Source organism: Pristiophorus japonicus, chromosome 3, assembly GCF_044704955.1.
Source record: "Pristiophorus japonicus isolate sPriJap1 chromosome 3, sPriJap1.hap1, whole genome shotgun sequence".
Lineage (NCBI taxonomy): Eukaryota > Metazoa > Chordata > Chondrichthyes > Pristiophoridae > Pristiophorus > Pristiophorus japonicus.
The window spans coordinates 3,941,556-3,960,274 of record NC_091979.1 but is presented as its reverse complement, the minus strand read 5'-3'; the positions used below and the strand labels follow the sequence as shown (position 1 = coordinate 3,960,274).

Genomic DNA, 18,719 nt, shown 5'->3' with positions numbered 1-18,719 from the left:
TGGACCAGCCAAGATCCTCTGCTGTCCCGAGTAAAAAACTGTGTACTGTATGGGAGCTGGGCCAGCATCCCCGTTGAAATGCAAGAGCTAATAAAGCTGTTCCAGCGGCGAAAGGACGAGCTGTCCATTCAGGCAGACTGCCTGTTATGGGGTAACCGCGTAGTGGTACCCAAAAGGGCAGGGAGACGTTCATCTCGGATCTCCACAGCACACACCCGGGTATAGTAATGATGAAAGCGATAGCCAGATCCCACGTGTGGTGGCCTGGTATTGACTCTGACTTGGAGTTCTGTGTACGGCAATGCAGCGTGTGTGCTCAGTTGAGCAACGTGCCCAGAGAGGCACCACTAAGTTTGTGGTCCTGGCCCTCCAGACCATGGTCGAGGATCCATGTCGACTATGCGGGCCCGTTTCTCGGTAAAATGTTCCTGGTGGTGGTGGATGCTTTTTGAAAATTGATTGAATGTGAAATAATGTCGGGAAGCACCGCCACCGCCACCATTGAAAGCCTGAGGGCCATGTTTGCCACCCACGGCCTGCCTGACATACTGGTCAGTGACAACGGGCCATGTTTCACCAGTGCCGAATTTAAAGAATTCATGACCTGAAATGGGATCAAACATGTCACCTCGGCCCCGTTTAAACCAGCCTCCAATGTGCAGGCAAAGCGGGCAGCACAAACAATCAAACAGAGCCTTAAACGTGTCACAGAAGGCTCACTCCAAACCCGCCTGTCCCAAGTACTGCTCAGCTACCGCACGAGACCACACTCGCTCACAGGGGTGCCCCCGGCTGAGCTACACATGAAAAGGACACTTAAAACCAGACTCTCGCTGGTTCACCCCAACCTGCATGATCAGGTAGAGAGCAGGCGGCTGCAACAAAATGTAAACGATGGTCGCACCACTGTGTCACGGGAAATTGATCTGAATGACCCTGTGTATGTGCTAAACTATGGACATGGTCCCAAGTGGATGGCGGGCACGGTGATAGCTAAAGAAGGGAGTAGGGTGTTTGTAGTCAAACTAGACAATGACAGATTTGCAGAAAGCACCTGGACCAAACGAGGCTGCGGTTCACAGACTGCCCTGAACAACCCACAGCACACACCACCTTTTTCGAGCGCACAACACACACCCAAAGGATCAATGACACCACGCCGGACCAGGAAATCGAACCCATCACACCCAACAGCCCAGCAAGGCCAGGCTCACCCAGCAGCCCTGCAGGGCCAACAACACGCCAGCCCAGCGAGGGCACAGCCAACACACCAGAACAGACATTTGTACCGAGGCGGTCCACCAGGGAAAGAAAGGCTCCCGACCGCCTCACCTTGTAAATAGTTTTCACTTTGACATTGGGGGGGGGGGGGGGGGGGGGGGTGATGTTCTGTATCTGTAAAACATGCACTCCCATGTTCCGCCACCAGGGAGCTCATCCCCTGAAGTCCCAAGGGATCCCAGCATCCCTTGAGAGCACTGTATATAAGCCGGCCCCTAAGGCCTGTTCCTCACTCTGGAGTGTCTTAATAAAGACTATGAATAATTTCTTTCAGTTCCTCATTCTCCACTAGTCCCTTGGTTCTCCACTATTTCCAGTTTTTTTGTATCTTCTTCCATGAAGACAGACACAAAGTATTTGTTTAATTTCTCTGCCATTTCCTTATTCCCCATTATAATTTCTCCTGTCTCAGGCTGCAAGGGACCCACATATGTATGTAAAGAGAAAAAGGTTAGTAAAGACAAACGTAGGTACCTTGCAGTCAGAATCAGGGGAAGTCATAACTGGGAACAAAGAAATGGCAGACCAATTGGTTCGGTATTCACTAAGGAGAACACAAACAACCTTCCGGATATAAAAGGGGTCAGAAGGTCTAGCAAGAAGGAGGAACTGAGGGAAATCCTTATTAGTCGGGAAATTGTGTTGGGGAAATTGATGGGATTGAAGGCCGATAAATCCCCAGGGCTTGATGGACTGCATCCCAGAGTACTTAAGGAGGTGGCCTTGAAAATAGCGTATGCATTGACAGTCATTTTCCAACATTCCATTGACTCTGGATCAGTTCCTATCGAGTGGAGGGTAGCCAATGTAACCCCACTTTTTAAAAAAGGAGGGAGAGAGAAAACAGGGAATTATAGACCAGTCAGCCTGACATCGGTAGTGGGCAAAATGATGGAATCAATTATTAAGGATATCATAGCAGCGCATTTGGAAAGAGGTGACATGATAGGTCCAAGTCAGCATGGATTTGTGAAAGGGAAATCAAGCTTGACAAATCTTCTGGAATTTTTTGAGGATGTTTCCAGTAGAGTGGACAAGGGAGAACCAGTTGATGTGGTATATTTGGACTTTCAGAAGGCTTTCGACAAGGTTCAAAGTTAAAGCACATGGGATTGGGGGTAGTGTGCTGACATGGATTGAGAACTGGTTGTCAGACAGGAAGCAAAGAGTAGGAGTAAATGGGGACTTTTCAGAATGGCAGGCAGTGACTAGTGGGGTACCGCAAGGTTCTGTGCTGGGGCCCCAGCTGTTTACACTGTACATTAATGATTTAGACGAGGGGATTAAATGTAGTATCTCCAAATTTGTGGATGACACGAAGTTGGGTGGCAGTGTGAGCTGCAAGGAGGATGCTATGAGGCTGCAGAGCGACTTGGATAGGTTAGGTGAGTGGGCAAATGCATGGCAGATGAAGTATAATGTGGATAAATGTGAGGTTATCCACTTTGGTGGTAAAAACAGAGAGACAGCCTATTATCTGAATGGTGACAGATTAGGAAAAGGGGAGGTGCAACGAGACCTGGGTGTCATGGTACATCAGTCATTGAAGGTTGGTATGCAGGTACAGCAGGCGGTTAAGAAAGCAAATGGCATGTTGGCCTTCATAGCGAGGGGATTTGAGTACAGGGGCAGGGAGGTGTTGCTACAGTTGTATGGGGCCTTGGTGAGGCCACACCTGGAGTATTGTGTACAGTTTTGGTCTCCTAACCTGAGGAAGGACATTCTTGCTATTGAGGGAGTGCAGCGAAGGTTCACCAGACTGATTCCCGGGATGGCGGGACTGACATATCAAGAAAGACTGGATCAACTGGGCTTGTATTCACTGGAGTTCAGAAGAATGAGAGGGGACCTCATAGAAACATTTAAAATTCTGATGGGTTTAGACAGGTTAGATGCAGGAAGAATGTTCCCAATGTTGGGGAAGTCCAGAACCAGGGGACACAGTCTAAGGATAAGGGGTAAGCCATTTAGGACCGAGATGAGGAGAAACTTCTTCACCCAGAGAGTGGTGAACCTGTGGAATTCTCTACCACAGAAAGTTGTTGAGGCCAATTCACTAAATATATTCAAAAGGGAGTTAGATGAAGTCCTTACTACTAGGGGGATCAAGGGGTATGGCGAGAAAGCAGGAATGGGGTACTGAAGTTGCATGTTCAGCCATGAACTTATTCAATGGCAGTGCAGGCTAGAAGAGCCAAATGGCTTACTCCTGTACCTATTTTCTATGTTTCTATGTTTACTTTCGCTAATCTTTTATTTTTACATACCTATTGAAGCTTTTACCATCTGTTTTTATGTCTCTCGCTAGTTTACTCTCATATTCTATTTTCCCTTTCTTCATCAATTTCTTGGTCCTCCTTTGCTGAATTCTAAAATCCTCCCAATTCTCAGGCTTACTACTCTTTTTGGCAACATAAGAACATAAGAAATAGGCCATACGGCCCCTCGAGCCTGCTCCACCATTTAATACGATCATGGCTGATCCGATCATGGACTTAGCTCCACTTCTCCGCCCGCTCCCCATAACCGTTTACTCCATTATTTAAGAAACTGTCTATTTCTGTCTTAAATGTATTCAATGTCCCAGCTACTACAGCTCTCTGAGGCAGCGAATCTCACAGATTTACAATCCTCCGAGAGAAGAAATTCCTCCTTATCTCTATTTAAAATGGGCGGCCCCTTATTCTAAGATTGTGCCCTCTAGTTCTAGTCTCCCCCATCAGTGCAAATATTCTCTCTGCATCCACCCTGTCAAGTCCCCTCATAATCTTATACGCTTCGATAAGATCACCTCTCATTCTTCTAAATTCAAATGAGTAGAGGCCCAACCTACTCAATCTTTATCATAAGTCAACCCCCTCATCCCTGGAATGAACCGAGTGAACCTTCTCTGAACTGCCTCCAAAGCAAGTATATCCTTTCGTAAATATGGAAACCAAAACTGCACGCAGTATTCCAGGTGTGGCCTCACCAATACCCTGTATAGCTGTAGCAAGACTTCTCTGCTTTTATACTCCATCCCCTTTGCAATAAAGGCCAAGATTCCATTGGCCTTCCTGATCACTTGCTGTACCTGCATACTAACCTTTTGCGTCTCATGCACAAGTACCCCTAGGTCCTGCTGTACTGCAGCACTTTGCAATCTTTCTCCATTTAAATAATAACTTGCTCTTTAAAGTGCATGACCTCACACTTTCCAACATTATACTCCATCTGCAGAGAGTCGGGATAAATGGGTCCTTTTCGGGTTGGAAATCGGTGGTTAGTGGTGTGCCATGGGGATCGGTGCTGGGACCACAACTGTTTACAATATACAGATGACCTGGAAGAGGGTGTGGATATCTGAACGGAATATATGGAATTAAGGACAGTAAAGTAAACGGGATATATGAAAATGTATAAGCCATGGAAGAATAGCTGGGAGAATGTCAGATTGCAAATAGTGCAACATCAGCTTAGCTAGCAGTCTGTCTCAAGGTTTCAAGTCACTAATCCTGCCAATAATATATAATTGTAACATGAAATACATCTGCAGAATTGCAAGGTCTCAGTAAATAGTCACACCATTAGATTGAAACATTTGGAGGCAATACTTGAGCTTTCAAGAAGAACATCTCATATAGATTGACTAATGAGTGGCTGAGTTAGACTGTCAATCCATTTGTATTTTGTTATCTGATTTCAAAACTGTATAACTGTTAACGCTTTACGATGTAACTTCACCTATCCGTAGGGAGTGTGTACGCTCTATCCAGAGAGTATATCTTCTGTCTGATAGGTCTTACTGGCCGGTAATAAAGACTGCTTTGTTCAAAGCACAAGAGGTATTCGACTCAGTAATTTTACTGAACCAGATTGAGGTAAAAGAATCCAGGAATTAACATTTGGTGTCAGAAGTGGGATCTCAACGGACGACTGCCGAAAACTTGCGAATTAAGAGCCAGACTAGCCTTGGACGAGACGAGGGGAAAATGGCCACTGGAGTGAGTATGATTTCAATACTGCTCCAGTTTCCCCCGGTTTCAAAAGTCTGAGGAAAGTTTAGCCACTCGCTGGTTCTCAGGTAGTGTCTGAACGAGATCCAGGACAATCTGGTGAATACCTTTCAAACTTAGAATAGGGATAGAGATAGGGAAATTGTGCGATGACGCAAACCAAGCGGCGACTTGGAAAGGGAAAGATAGTTAGAGCTAGATAGGGATAGATGATCAATCATGGCTCCAAAAAAAAATTAATAGGAAAGAAAAGAGACTCTTATGAATGTCTGTTTAAATGAGAAATGCTTCTGTGACTTTTACTGTAAAAAAAAAGCCGGGGAGTTGTGGTTTGTTTTATCTCAAACAGAATGAAAGTTTGTTTTAACCCTTCGTAGTGTTGTCCTGTATGTGGGAAGTTTAAGAGTGTGAACCTTATTGAATTACGTATATTCGGATGATAAGTTGCGGAGCCAGGAAATGCCCAAAGGATAGATTTGTTAAAAAGAGAAAAAATTACATGGTCCCGGTGGTTAAAAAAAAAGAAAAACTTGTTGAAAGAAAACATTCAGAGAAGGCACAGCAAAACAACTGAGATGGATTTAAAAGGATTTAAAAAAAATTATATTAAATAACACGATCTTGAGGCTGGAACAATTGAGATAACGAAAAGCAGTCCACAGCCTACGTGCCAGACTTCTCTCTAGTTATAAAAAAAAAAGTAACGTACTAAATAGGTGCTGAAAGAAAAAAAAAATGTTCTGAGATTTTAAATTATGAAAAATATAAAATCACTCCTGTCCAGTTGGCAGAAAAACTCCATTAAATTAGGGCTTTCATTGACTGATTGAATTTAAACTGCGCAGTAACGCGAAAGGATCGGGAAATTTGGAGACTGAAAGAAATTAATTGAGGCTCATAAGAAATCAAAATTAGAAAATTAGGCTCACAGGGAATAAAATGGGGATTTAAATAGAGGATAGGTGTTCAACTCAGGTACGACGAAGGGACCTTGAATATCACTTGGCCCGTCTAGGCTCTGATTGAATTTTAAAAAAAACCCCGCAGCAACTCGGAAGGTAGGGCCGACGCGAACGCGCGGCCGAGAGAGAGAAGGGCCGAAGCGAACGCGCAGTGACGTAGACGCGCGGTGACGTAAACGCGCAGTGACGCCGACGCGTAGTGACGCAGAGGCGCAGCAACGCGAATCGCGAAAGTCAGTGCTAATGGTAGTAAGTCTGTAAGTCTTAAAGTGTTTAGAGTTTTAAGTTTAGTATTAAGATCGCGCGGCTATGCGGACCGTGCGGTGATGCGGGTAATTTTGTAGATCGTGCGGCTATGCGGACCGTGCGGTGATGCGGGTAATTTTGTAGATCGTGCGGCTATGCGGACCGTGCGGCGATGCGGGTAAGTGTTTGAAGTAAAGTTAAAGTATCTTAACTCGCGCGGCGACGCGAGCCACGGGTCGACGCGGATTGCGCGGCGACGTGAACTGCGAGGCGACGCGGATTGCGAGGCGACGTGAACTGCGAGGCGACGTGGTAGTTTAGTATTAAGATCGTGCGGCGACGCGGACCGTGCGGTGATGCGGGTAAGTGTTAGATTTGGAGTTAGTTAAAGTCCGTGTTAGTTCTGTAAAGTCTGTGTCTATTTGTAAGTTTGTTTAAATTGCACGACGACACGAACGCGTAGCGACACAGTAATACGAGGGGCAGTGTGAAAATGGGAAATCAGTTAGATAAAACCACGGATGCGGATAGTCCGCTACAAAAGTTATGTGAGGAATTCCCTGAAAGAGCTGAAGACTTTAGAAAATTATCAGGAGCCCTGAACAAATTATTAGGGGATGACCAGTGGCCTCTAAGTGACACTAGAAGCGTAGAGGTAAAAAAAAAGCACAGGGATTAATTTGGAGAAGGGGACGAGGAAAAGGGGATAAAAAAATTTAATTGCAACCTGGCGACATTATTGTCAGAAATTAAAAGATGCATCACTTCTATCGAGTTGGCAAACAATGCTATTAAATTAGGACTTGCATTGACAGAGGGAACACATGTTAAAACTGTAGATGTCTTTTAAAAAAAAAGAATGAATGTGCGCACGAGAAACTTGCTAAGAGATCCTCTGGGACCTCTGAGAAAGGTATTGATCAACTACAAGTTAAAATGGCTGGCTTTGTGTTAACCGAGGCTGATGATGAAATTGATGAGTGGCCACTGACTCAGCGCCCAACGGCGCCTCCCGCACCCCCTGGCCTCTTGCTCCAGTCCTCTTCCCAACACCCTCCACCTAACACTCCAGTAAAAAAGAGTTAGGAACAACCACATATCACCAAAGCAACAAACCCAAACTGACTCCTCATCCTCTGATAGCGATTCGGATCCCCAGTTTACAAGCAATACAGCCGAAAGGACCAGATCTCACACTCGAAAGGGCAGAACTATATCTCAACATCACAAACAGTCCCGTAAATCTTCTAGTCAACCTACCAGTCCAAGTTGTGAAAGACATAGCAAACACCCCCGCCGATCGAGACACAGAACTGTCAAGCAGTCAGACAGCTCTGAAACATCCTCCGGCCTAGAAATGATTTCCAAGATCCCAAAGTCCCGACACCAATTCCCTGTCAGACCAATGCCAAACTCTGATGCACAACAAGCTGCAGACCACCTCTCTATAGATGTCTGTGATCTTCAAACAACTATTTGATTGCTCACGCTATCCGGACAGATGGAAAGGGCAGTTAGGTATTATTGGCAGAAAAAGAAAGGGGAGGGGGGAGGTGCGCCCCCAACCCGGGTCAAGACTGAATACGTGACTAGAAAGGAAGAGCCATCTCGGGAGGAAGGATCAATAGAACCGCAGTGTTGCATACAGGATTGGATGGATAAGCAAGGATACGGTTATACTAAACAACCAAACGGCCCGAGCCCTGCTAATAAACCTCCCTATTGTCCCCGGCATGGTATGGGAAGAGGCCGGGACTGGGTAAGAGGAATTGACTGTTTTAATTGTGGGCAGGAAGGACATTGGAATAAAAATTGCCCCTACCGTCAGCATGGAAAAGGAAGAGGAGGAAGAACAGGGGGGCAAGGGGGGAGAGGAGGATCTTACACTAACTTCTCCCAGAACAACCCCTTTGGTCAATTGTCCCCCGATTGACTACGCAGCTTGATTGTGCAGGGATCCTCCCCGGACGACGAACCCATTCTGAATGAGTGGCAACCCTTTTTGATAGATACGGGAGCCTTCATGTCTTCTGTACAATCAAAGCTTAAACTCCCTGCTTCTACTGAAACACAGGAACTTTCAGGATTCCTGGGACAAATCTCGACATTCCCAGTGTCAGAACCGGTTAAAATGGGTTACCAGGAAGAATCGGTGGAACATCAAGTTGTTATCACAACCAATCTGGACTGTAACTTGATGGCTAGAGACCTCCTTTGCAAATTCCAGTTGCATTTGGAGTGTGGAGATGATGGGATTATTGTAAAACAGGAAACCCTTAAGCGGCAGTATTATACCACTAGAACCCCTCAGTGGTGGTCTCTGGACCTGCCGCAGGCACCCTGTCACGTGACCCTAGCATACGATCCCAGTGGAAAGAATCAGGACCTGCAGAACTTTTATCAGGATCACGAAGGGGAAATGAAGGGAATTCTATTAAGGGCTAGAGTGACTGGACTGGAAAGAGAGGCAGATTTTGTGGAAGTGGATAAGAATCTGTGGAAACAGCCCCTAACAATGGCACCGCATATTGCTCGTGAAGTATTAGCCCCTCACCATGCTAAGGATTTGGGAGTTATGGTACGCAAGGCCATAGATGAGGCTGACCCTACCAGCCGGGATGTGCAAATAAAACATGGCCGAACAGTCCAATTTAATGGGGACCCCGAGAAAGTATTAACAACTCTATGGCATCATACTGGCTCGGACATACCTGACTATGTGGATCCTCATGTGTGGGCAGAGAACCCCTCCCAAGTGGGTTATACTCCCATTAATTGAGATCCCAGTGCAGGGCAATCCGACAGAACCCACTGAAATCACAGGCAATCCTAAAATGACTTTTTGGCACTGTACTGCAATTAATCCGGCCTGTTTTCTTACTGAGCCACCCCAAGATGAGGAAGAACCCAGTCATGATTGTTTATGTTTGTTGACGGAAGTACTTCTATTAATCCAGAAGATACACGAATCTCAGGATACGCCATAGTAAACCAGGAGAATCAGGTCTTGGAATCTGCTGCTTTGAAACTGCCTATTCTGCTCAACAAGCTGAACTATTCGCCCTCACCCAAGCCTGTATCTTGGCCAAAGATCTCAAAGTCAATATCTATACCGACTCTAGGTATGCCTTTGGGGTGGCGCATGATTTCGGACAATTATGGAAAAATAGGGGATTCCTAACCTCACAAGGGAATGAGATATCTCATAAACAGTTAGTATCTGATTTGTTGCAAGCCCTCATGTTCCCCAAACGCATTGCCATTGTACCAAGAGGCCAAACAGGCCTCTCGTGACCAACAGATGGTAGTGCCCAAAATTATGAGTCAGATTAAAAATCCTGCAAAGGATAAGTTAGCCTCGGAAAAACCAATGCCAACCATCCAAGATGTTATAAAAGCACAGGGGGACGCTCCTGAAAAAGATAAACTGTTGTGGAAATATTATGCATGTACTTATGACAATGTTTCTAAACTCTGGACCACTCCCGCGGAACAGACTTGCATGTCTGACGAGTTGGCCTCATGGGTTATAGAATGTCTGCATTTTGCTACTCATTGTGGAGCAAGGGCAACAAGTGATACACTTTTGGCTACTTGGTGGCACCCTAAACTCCAGGCGCTCACCCAGAACATCAGTAGTCGTTGCCTGGTTGGCCAGCAACATAATCCAGGGAAGGGAGTCCCCTGTGATTGGGGTAAAACGCCCCTACCCGAAGGTCCCTTTGAGACATTTTAGTTGGACTACATTGAGTTGCAAAAAGTTCAGTGTTACAGATATGTGTTAGTAATAGTAGATGTGTTTAGCAGATGGATTGAAGCCTACCCTAACCTGGACAATAAGACTCAGACTGTTGTTAAGGTGTTAATGAGGGAAATTGTTCCTAGATATGAGATCTCAGCTAGACTGATGACCACCTATGTTCTTTCTCTGACTCAGGCTCTGCGACTAGTTCACAACCAGGTTCAAGATGCTTACCCGAATAGTCCCTCGTGGCACCAGGGAAGTATGGATTCGGAAGGGATTAGAGCCACAATAGGAGGGGCCTTTTTAGGTGTCACTCACTACCCCCACTGCAGCCAAGGTTGAGGGGAAAAGTGTCTGGGTTCACCTGCACCACTGCAAGCTCATCACCATTTAAACAAATTTTGCTGGTTAGTCTAATTCCTGTTTCTGTTCCAGATCTCCTCCTCCCTATAGCTGAACAAGGCAGTTGAAGGAGGATCAGTTTGACCAAATACACTGACGGAGACCTGAAGGGAAACGTGAAAACAGAACTCTTTTTATCAGCTAAATAATTGGACTATTTATAAGATGAGATTGTGTTTGTATGCTACTGTCTGCATAATAGTGTTGATATATGACAGTTTTGGTGCACGGGAAGGAAGACAAAGGCGAGAGCTCCATGTAAACACCTTTTTGTATATGTCTTACGTTTATGCGGAAAAAGGGCACTTCACTAGATGCTGGGTGTGTTCACATATCCCTATACATTCCAAAGGGGGAATTCCTTTGCGCACCGTTCCCCTGACCCTAACTGAGACTGTTGTGGATTCAAAGAAACTATATTGGAACAGGTAGCTAACCGCACTGCTGAGGCTCTGGAGGGCATCACAGCTGAAATGGTAGCGATAAGGACCGTAGCATTACAAAACCGAATGGCCCTCGATTACCTGTTAGCTGAGAAAGGGGGAACGTGTGCCCTGATAGGATCTGAATGTTGCACTTACATTCCTGATAGTTCAGAAAACATAACCCACCTTGCCGATCACATAAGGAGGGAGGTGAAAAAGTTATCTACACCAGCAAAAGAACTTAGCAGGTTTGATTGGTTTCTGGGTGGATCTTGGAGATCCTATCTAATACATGGGGCAATTGTTCTCATCATAATAATTACCTGCTGTTTGATTGTTGGTTGCCTTAACCTCTGCTGTAAAGCAATGACAAGGTTAGCAGACCCTCTTGTGGTCAAGGGTTCCCGGGTTATGATCCAACAAACTAGAGAACTACTCAACAATGCAATACTCATAGAATGATCCTAAATGTTATCATAGAATGATAAAAGGGGGGATGTGGATATCTGAACGGAATATATGGAATTAAGGACAGTAAAGTAAACGGGATATATGAAAATGTATAAGCCATGGAAGAATAGCTGGGAGAATGTCAGATTGCAAATAGTGCAACATCAGCTTAGCTAGCAGTCTGTCTCAAGGTTTCAAGTCACTAATCCTGCCAATAATATATAATTGTAACATGAAATACATCTGCAGAATTGCAAGGTCTCAGTAAATAGTCACACCATTAGATTGAAACATTTGGAGGCAATACTTGAGCTTTCAAGAAGAACATCTCATATAGATTGACTAATGAGTGGCTGAGTTAGACTGTCAATCCATTTGTATTTTGTTATCTGATTTCAAAACTGTATAACTGTTAACGCTTTACGATGTAACTTCACCTATCCGTAGGGAGTGTGTACGCTCTATCCAGAGAGTATATCTTCTGTCTGATAGGTCTTACTGGCCGGTAATAAAGACTGCTTTGTTCAAAGCACAAGAGGTATTCGACTCAGTAATTTTACTGAACCAGATTGAGGTAAAAGAATCCAGGAATTAACATTGGGACAGAGTGTAGTGTAACAAAATTTGAAGATGACACAAAGATTAGTGGGAAGTCTGGTTGTTTGGCGGACACAGAGAGGCTGCAAAGAGATTTCGATAGATTAAGTGAATGGGCTAAGGTTTGGCAGATGGAATACAATGTCGGAAAGTGTGAGGTCATCCACCTTGGGAAAAAAAACAGTAAAAGGGAATATTATTTGAATGGGGAGAAATTACAACATGCTGAGGTGCAGAGGGACCTGGGGGTCCTTGTGCATGAATCCCAAAAAGTTAGTTTGCAGGTGCAGCAGGTAATCAGGAAGGCGAATGGAATGTTGGCCTTCATTGCGAGAGGGATGGAGTACAAAAGCAGGGAGGTCCTGCTGCAACTGTACAGGGTATTGGTGAGGCCGCACCTGGAGTACTGCATGCAGTTTTGGTCACCTTACTTAAGGAAGGATATACTAGCTTTGGAGGGGGTACAGAGACGATTCACTCGGCTGATTCCGGAGATGAGGGGGTTACCTTATGATGATAGATTGAGTAGACTGGGTCTTTACTCGTTGGAGTTCAGAAGGATGAGGGGTGATCTTATAGAAACATTTAAAATAATGAAAGGGATAGACAAGATAGAGGCGGAGAGGTTGTTTCCACTGGTCGGGGAGACTAGAACTAGGGGGCACAGCCTCAAAATACGGGGGAGCCAATTTAAAACCGAGTTGAGAAGGAATTTCTTCTCCCAGAGGGTTGTGAATCTGTGGAATTCTCTGCCCAAGGAAGCAGTTGAGGCTAGCTCATTGAATGTATTCAAGTCACAGATAGATAGATTTTTAACCAATAAGGGAATTAAGGGTTACGGGGAGCGGGCGGGTAAGTGGAGCTGAGTCCACGGCCAGATCAGCCATGATCTTGTTGAATGGTGGAGCAGGCTCGAGGGGCTAGATGGCCTACTCCTGTTCCTAATTCTTATGTTCTTATACCAAATTTTTGCCCACTCACTTAGCCTCTCTGTCCTTTTGCAGATTTTTTGTGTGTCCTCCTCACACATTGCTTTTCCTCCCATCTTTGTATCGTCAGCAAACTTGGCTACGTTACACTCAGTCCCTTCTCCCAAGTCGTTAATATCGATTGTAAATAGTTGGGGCCCCAGCACTGATCCCTGCGGCACCCCACTCGTTCCTCCACCTCCCTTTTCCATGCCTCTGCATGTGCTTAAAACCTGTTGCACATCTAAACTTTCAGCAGCACTGAGGAAGGGTCACCGACCGGAAACCTGCACTCTGCCCTCCCTCCCCACACAATGCCTGAGCCCAGCACAGCTCTCTGCAGCCGCTGATCTGATCCCGCCCGCCAATCAGCGCGCGGAGGCGGGGCGGGGACGGCGCTGATGGGCGGCTGGAGCAGCCAATGAACGGGGCGGCCGCCTCTCAGCCGGGTGTTGGCGGCGGCGGCAGGCGGTGAGGGCCCACCCACACACCGCCCGGGAGAGGGGAGGCCGCGGGTGAGGGGACAGACACACACCGCCCGGGAGAGGAGAGGAGCAAGGCCGGGGGACGGGTGGAGGGGAGGCCGGGGGCCGGGTGAGGGGGTGAGGGGAGACCGGGGGACGGGTGGAGGGAGACCGGGGGACGGGTGGAGGGGGGGCCGGGGGTGAGGGGAGACCGGGGGTGAGGCCGGGGGGACGGGGACACACACACAGCTGGCTCTCTCTCACCGCTCGCCGCCCGCTCCCGCTCCCACAGCACAGCGGCAGGACCCCGTCACCATGGACACCGCATAAACCCCGCCCCCCGCTGCCTGCCGTCACCACGGCAACAGCGTCTGACCGCGTCATCACCCGCAGTACAACAACAACCCCAGCACTGCAACAGCAACAACACTACAACAACAACCTCAATACTACAACAACAACAACATCTGCAATAATACATCATCATCAGAGGCAGTTCCTCGGAAGCGAGGAAGACTTGCTTCCATTCTAAAAGTAAGTTCTCAGGTGGCTGAACAGTCCAATACGAGAGCCACAGTCCCTGTCACAGGTGGGACAGACAGTGGTTGAGGGAAGGGGAGGGTGGGACTGGTTTGCCACACGCTCCTTCCGCTGCCTGCGCTTGGTTTCTGCACACTCTCGGCGACGAGACTCGAGGTGCTCAGCGCCCTCCCGGATGCACTTCCTCCACTTAGGGCGGTCTTTGGCCAGGGACTCCCAGGTGTCGGTGGGGATGTTGCACTTTATCAGGGAGGCTTTGAGGGTGTCCCTGTAACGTTTCCTCTGCCCACCTTTGGCTCGTTTGTTGTGGACGAGTTCTGAGTAGAGCGCTTGCTTTGGGAGTCTCGTGTCAGACATGCGGACAATGTGACCTGCCCAGCGGAGCTGGTCGAGTGTGGTCAGTGCTTCGATGCTGGGGATGTTGGCCTGGTCGAGGACGCTAATACAACAACAACCGCAACAATACAACATCATCATCATCATCATAGGCGGTTCCTCAAACGAGGATGACTTGTTTCCACAAGAGTTTACATGTTTTAATGAAGGACCTAATATTCCGGGTTCTGAACTACATCCTGAAGGGTGGAAGATCCCTGTGGGTGGATTGTTTTAACGTGGGGTGACCGTTGCACACCAGCCACCACACGGGCTTGACAGAGCGAGGTCTGGGTCCAGTGGCAAGGGTTAACCAGGACGACTGGAGACCTGCTCTGCTGCACGGACCTATCGCAGTGTGGGCTGGGCCCGTGCTGCCCCTGGGCCCTCACCTCTCCTGGGCTCCAAAATAACAACCACAATAATACAACAACTACAACAATAGAACAGCATTAATAATAGAACAACCACCACAATAAGCAAACGACAACTGGCATTTATACAGCGCCTTTAACACAGTAAAATGTGCCAAGGCACTTCACAGGAGCATAATAAACCCCCCAAAAAATCACTGTTGAAATGTAGGCAAACATGGTAGCCAGTTTGGACAGAGCGAGGTTCCACAGACACCAATGGGAGAAATGATCAGGTAATCTCTATTGGCGATGGTGATTGACGGATATATATTGGCCAGGACACTGGGAGACATCTGCACATCTTTGAATAGTGCCATGGAATCTTTTATGTCCACCTGAGAAGGCAGATGGAGCAGGACAGTAGCTCCAACAGTGTAGCATTGATGCATTAACCTGGAGTCAGGCTTGCATCCTTAACCTGTGAGTCTGATGGGAAGAGTGCTGCCCCAAGCCAAGGAGCCACAGAGCCTTGTCCAAGTGACTATTCTTCATGTTCATGGGGGTAACATTGCACGAATTTCCTCCAATGGAAAGAAGTGATCAGTTTCATTTACAATGATGGAATCATGTGATTATGAGACAAAGAAACTGGACACCAAGCCACATAAGGAGACAAGAGGGCAGATGACCAAAAAGCTGGAATAAAGACAGCAAATGCTGGAAATACCCAGCAGGTCAGGCAGCATCTGTGGAGAGAGAAACAGAGTTAACGTCTCAGGTCCATGACCTTTCATCAGAACTGGAAAAAGTTAAGAGATGTAACAGGTTTTTAATCAAGTGCAGAGGGAAGGGAGGAAAGAACAAAAGGGAAGGTCTATGATAGGGTGGAAGGCAGGAGAGATTAGAGAGACAAAAGGGATGATGCTAAGAGGCGAAAGAAGATGGTAATGGGACAAGTAAAAGCTTGGTCAAAGAGATAGGTGTGAAGGAGCATCTTAAACGAGGAGAGAGAAATGCGGAGAGGTTTAGGGAGGAAATTCCAGAGCTAATGGGAATTAGCAGTTGTAGGCACGGTTGACTGATTAAAATCGGGGATGCCCAAGAGGTCAGAATTAGAGGAGCGCAGAGATCTGGGAGGGGTTGTAGGACTGGAGGAGATTAGAGATGGGAGGGGCAAGGCCATGGAGGGTTTTGAAAACAAGGATGGGAATTTTGAAAGCGAGGTGTTGTTTAACGTAGATCAAAAGCAGAAAATGCTGGAAATACTCAGCAGGTCAGGCAGCATATGTGGAGAGAGAAACAGAGTTAACATAGAAACATGGAAAATAGGTGCAGGAGTAGGCCATTCGGCCCTTCGAGCCTGCACCACCATTCAATAAGATCATGGCTGATCATTCCCTCAGTACCCCATTCCTGCTTTCTCTCCATACCCCTTGATCCCTTTAGCCGTAAGGGCCACATCTAACTCGCTTTTGAATATATCTAACAAACTGGCCTCAACACCTTTCTGTGGTAGTGAATTCCACAGGTTCACAACTCTGAGTGAAGAAGTTTCTCCTCATCTCGGTCCTAAATGGCCTGCCCCTTATCCTTAGACTGTGACCCCTGGTTCTGGACCTCCCCAACATCGGGAACATTCTTCCTGCATCTAACCTGTCTAAACCCGTCAGAATTTTATATGTTTGAGATCCCCTCTCATTCTTCTAAATTCCATTGACTATAAGCCCAGTCGATCCAGTCTTTCTTCATATGTCAGTCCTGTCATCCTGGGAATCAGTTTGCTGAACTTTCGCTGCACTCCCTCAATAGCACAAATGTCCTTCCTCAGATTTGGAGACCAAAACTGAACACAATATTCCAGGTGAGGCCTCACCAAGGCCCTGTACAACTGCGGTAAGACATCCCTGCTCCTATATTCAAATCCTCTCGCTATGAAGGCCAACATGCCATTTGCCTTCTTCACCGCCTGCTGTACCTGCATGCCAACCTTCAATGACTGATGTACCATGACACTCAGGTCTCGTTGCACCTCCCCTTTTCCTAATCTGTCACCATTCAGATAATAATCTGCCTTCCTGTTTTTACTATCTAAGTTTCAGACCGACAATCTGTCGTGTGAACTGCAAACAGAAATGTAAGATTTTAGGCAAGTGCGGGGGAAGGGAAAGTGGGGAGAGACTGTGACCCCTGGTTCTGGACTTACCCCACATCGGGAACATAACCTGTCCAGTCCCGTCAGAATTTTATATGTTTCTATGAGATCCCCTCTCATTCTTCTAAATGCCAGTGAATACAGGCCCAGTCAATCCAGTCTCTCCTCATATATATATCAGTCCTGCCACCCCGGGAATCAGTCTGGTGAACCTTCGCTACACTCCCTCAATAGCAAGAACGTCCTTCCTCAGATTAGGAGACCAAAATTGAACACAATATTCCAGGGGAAGCCTCACCAAGGCCCTGTACAACTGCAGTAAGACCCAGGTCTCGTTGCACCTCCCCTTTTCCTAATCTGCCGCCATTCAGATAATATTCTGCCTTCCTGTTTCTGCCACCAAAGTGGATAACCTCATATTTATCCACATTATACTGCATTTGCCATGCATTTGCCCACTCGCCTAACCTGTCCAAGTCACCCTGCAGCCTCTTAGCATCCTCCTCACAACTCACACCGCCACCCAGCTTAGTGTCAGCTGCAAACTTGGAGATATTACACTCAATTCCTTCATCTAAATCATTGATGTATATTGTAAATAGCTGGGGTCCCAGCACTGAGCCCTGCAGCACCCCACTAGTCACTGCCTGCCATTCTGAAAAGGACACGTTTATCTCTACTCTGTGTTTCCTGTCTGCCAACCAGTTCTGTATCCACGTCAATATATTACCCCCAATACCATATGCTTTGATTTTGCACACCAATCTCGTGTGTAGAAGAATGAGAGGTGATCTTATTGAAACATATAAGATTCTGAAGGGGCTTGACAGGGTAGATGCAGAGAGGATGTTTCCCCTCGTGGGGGAATCTAGAACTAGGGGGCATAGTTTCAGAATAAGGGGCCGCCCATTTAGAATTGAGATGAAGAGGAATTTCTTCTCTCAGTGGGATGAAGAGGAATTTCTTCTCTCAGTGGGCTGTGAATCTTTGGAATTCTCTGCCCTAGAGAGCTGTGGAGGCTGGGACATTGAATATATTTAAGGCGGAGATTGACAGATTTTTGAGCGATAAGGGTTATGGGGAGTGGGCAGGGAAGTGGAGCTGAGTCCATGATCAGATCAGCCATGATCTTATTAAATGGCGGAGCAGGCTCGAGGGGCCGTATGGCCGACTCCTGCTCCTATTTCTTATATTTGAGGCCCTGGACAGTGGGAAGGGAGGAGGTTTTATCTCTTTATATATACACACAGCATATAAACAGGCCATTTGGCCCAAGAGGTTTATGCTGGTGTTCCACATGAGCCTCCTCCCACCTCTCTAACCCCATGAACATCTCCTTTTATTCTTTTCTCCCTTATTTAGTTTCCCCTTAAATGTGTTCATATTATTCGCCTCAACCACTTCCTGTGGCAGCGAGTTCCACATTCTCACCACTCTCAGGGTGAAGAAGTTTCTCCTGAATTCCCCATTGGATTTATTAGTGACTATCTTATATTTATGTCCTGTAAGACATGCTGTCGAACAGCTTATAGAGTTCAGACTCGTGCAACAGACAACTCAAGACACGGAGATACCGTAGGCCATTTAGGACGGAGATGAGGAGAAACTTCTTCACTATGTGGAATTCCCTACCGCAGAGAGTTGTTGATGCCAGTTGGTTGGATATATTCAAGAGGGAGTTAGATATGGCCCTTACGGCTAAAGGGGTATGAAGAGAAAGCAGGAAAGGGGTACTGAGGTGAATGATCAGCCATGAACTCA

At 46.7% G+C, this 18,719-nt stretch overlaps 1 protein-coding gene across 1 annotated transcript in view; it reads right to left on the bottom strand.

The window, feature by feature from the left end:
• Window positions 1-13,845, bottom strand: part of catip (ciliogenesis associated TTC17 interacting protein) — an 85,726-nt gene extending 71,881 nt beyond the window's left edge. Inside the window, exon 1 of the mRNA XM_070875139.1 lies at window positions 13,800-13,845. The gene's annotated coding sequence lies outside the window, so the exon portion shown is untranslated. The remainder of the gene's footprint in view (window positions 1-13,799) is intronic.
• Window positions 13,846-18,719: the final 4,874 nt, after the last annotated feature.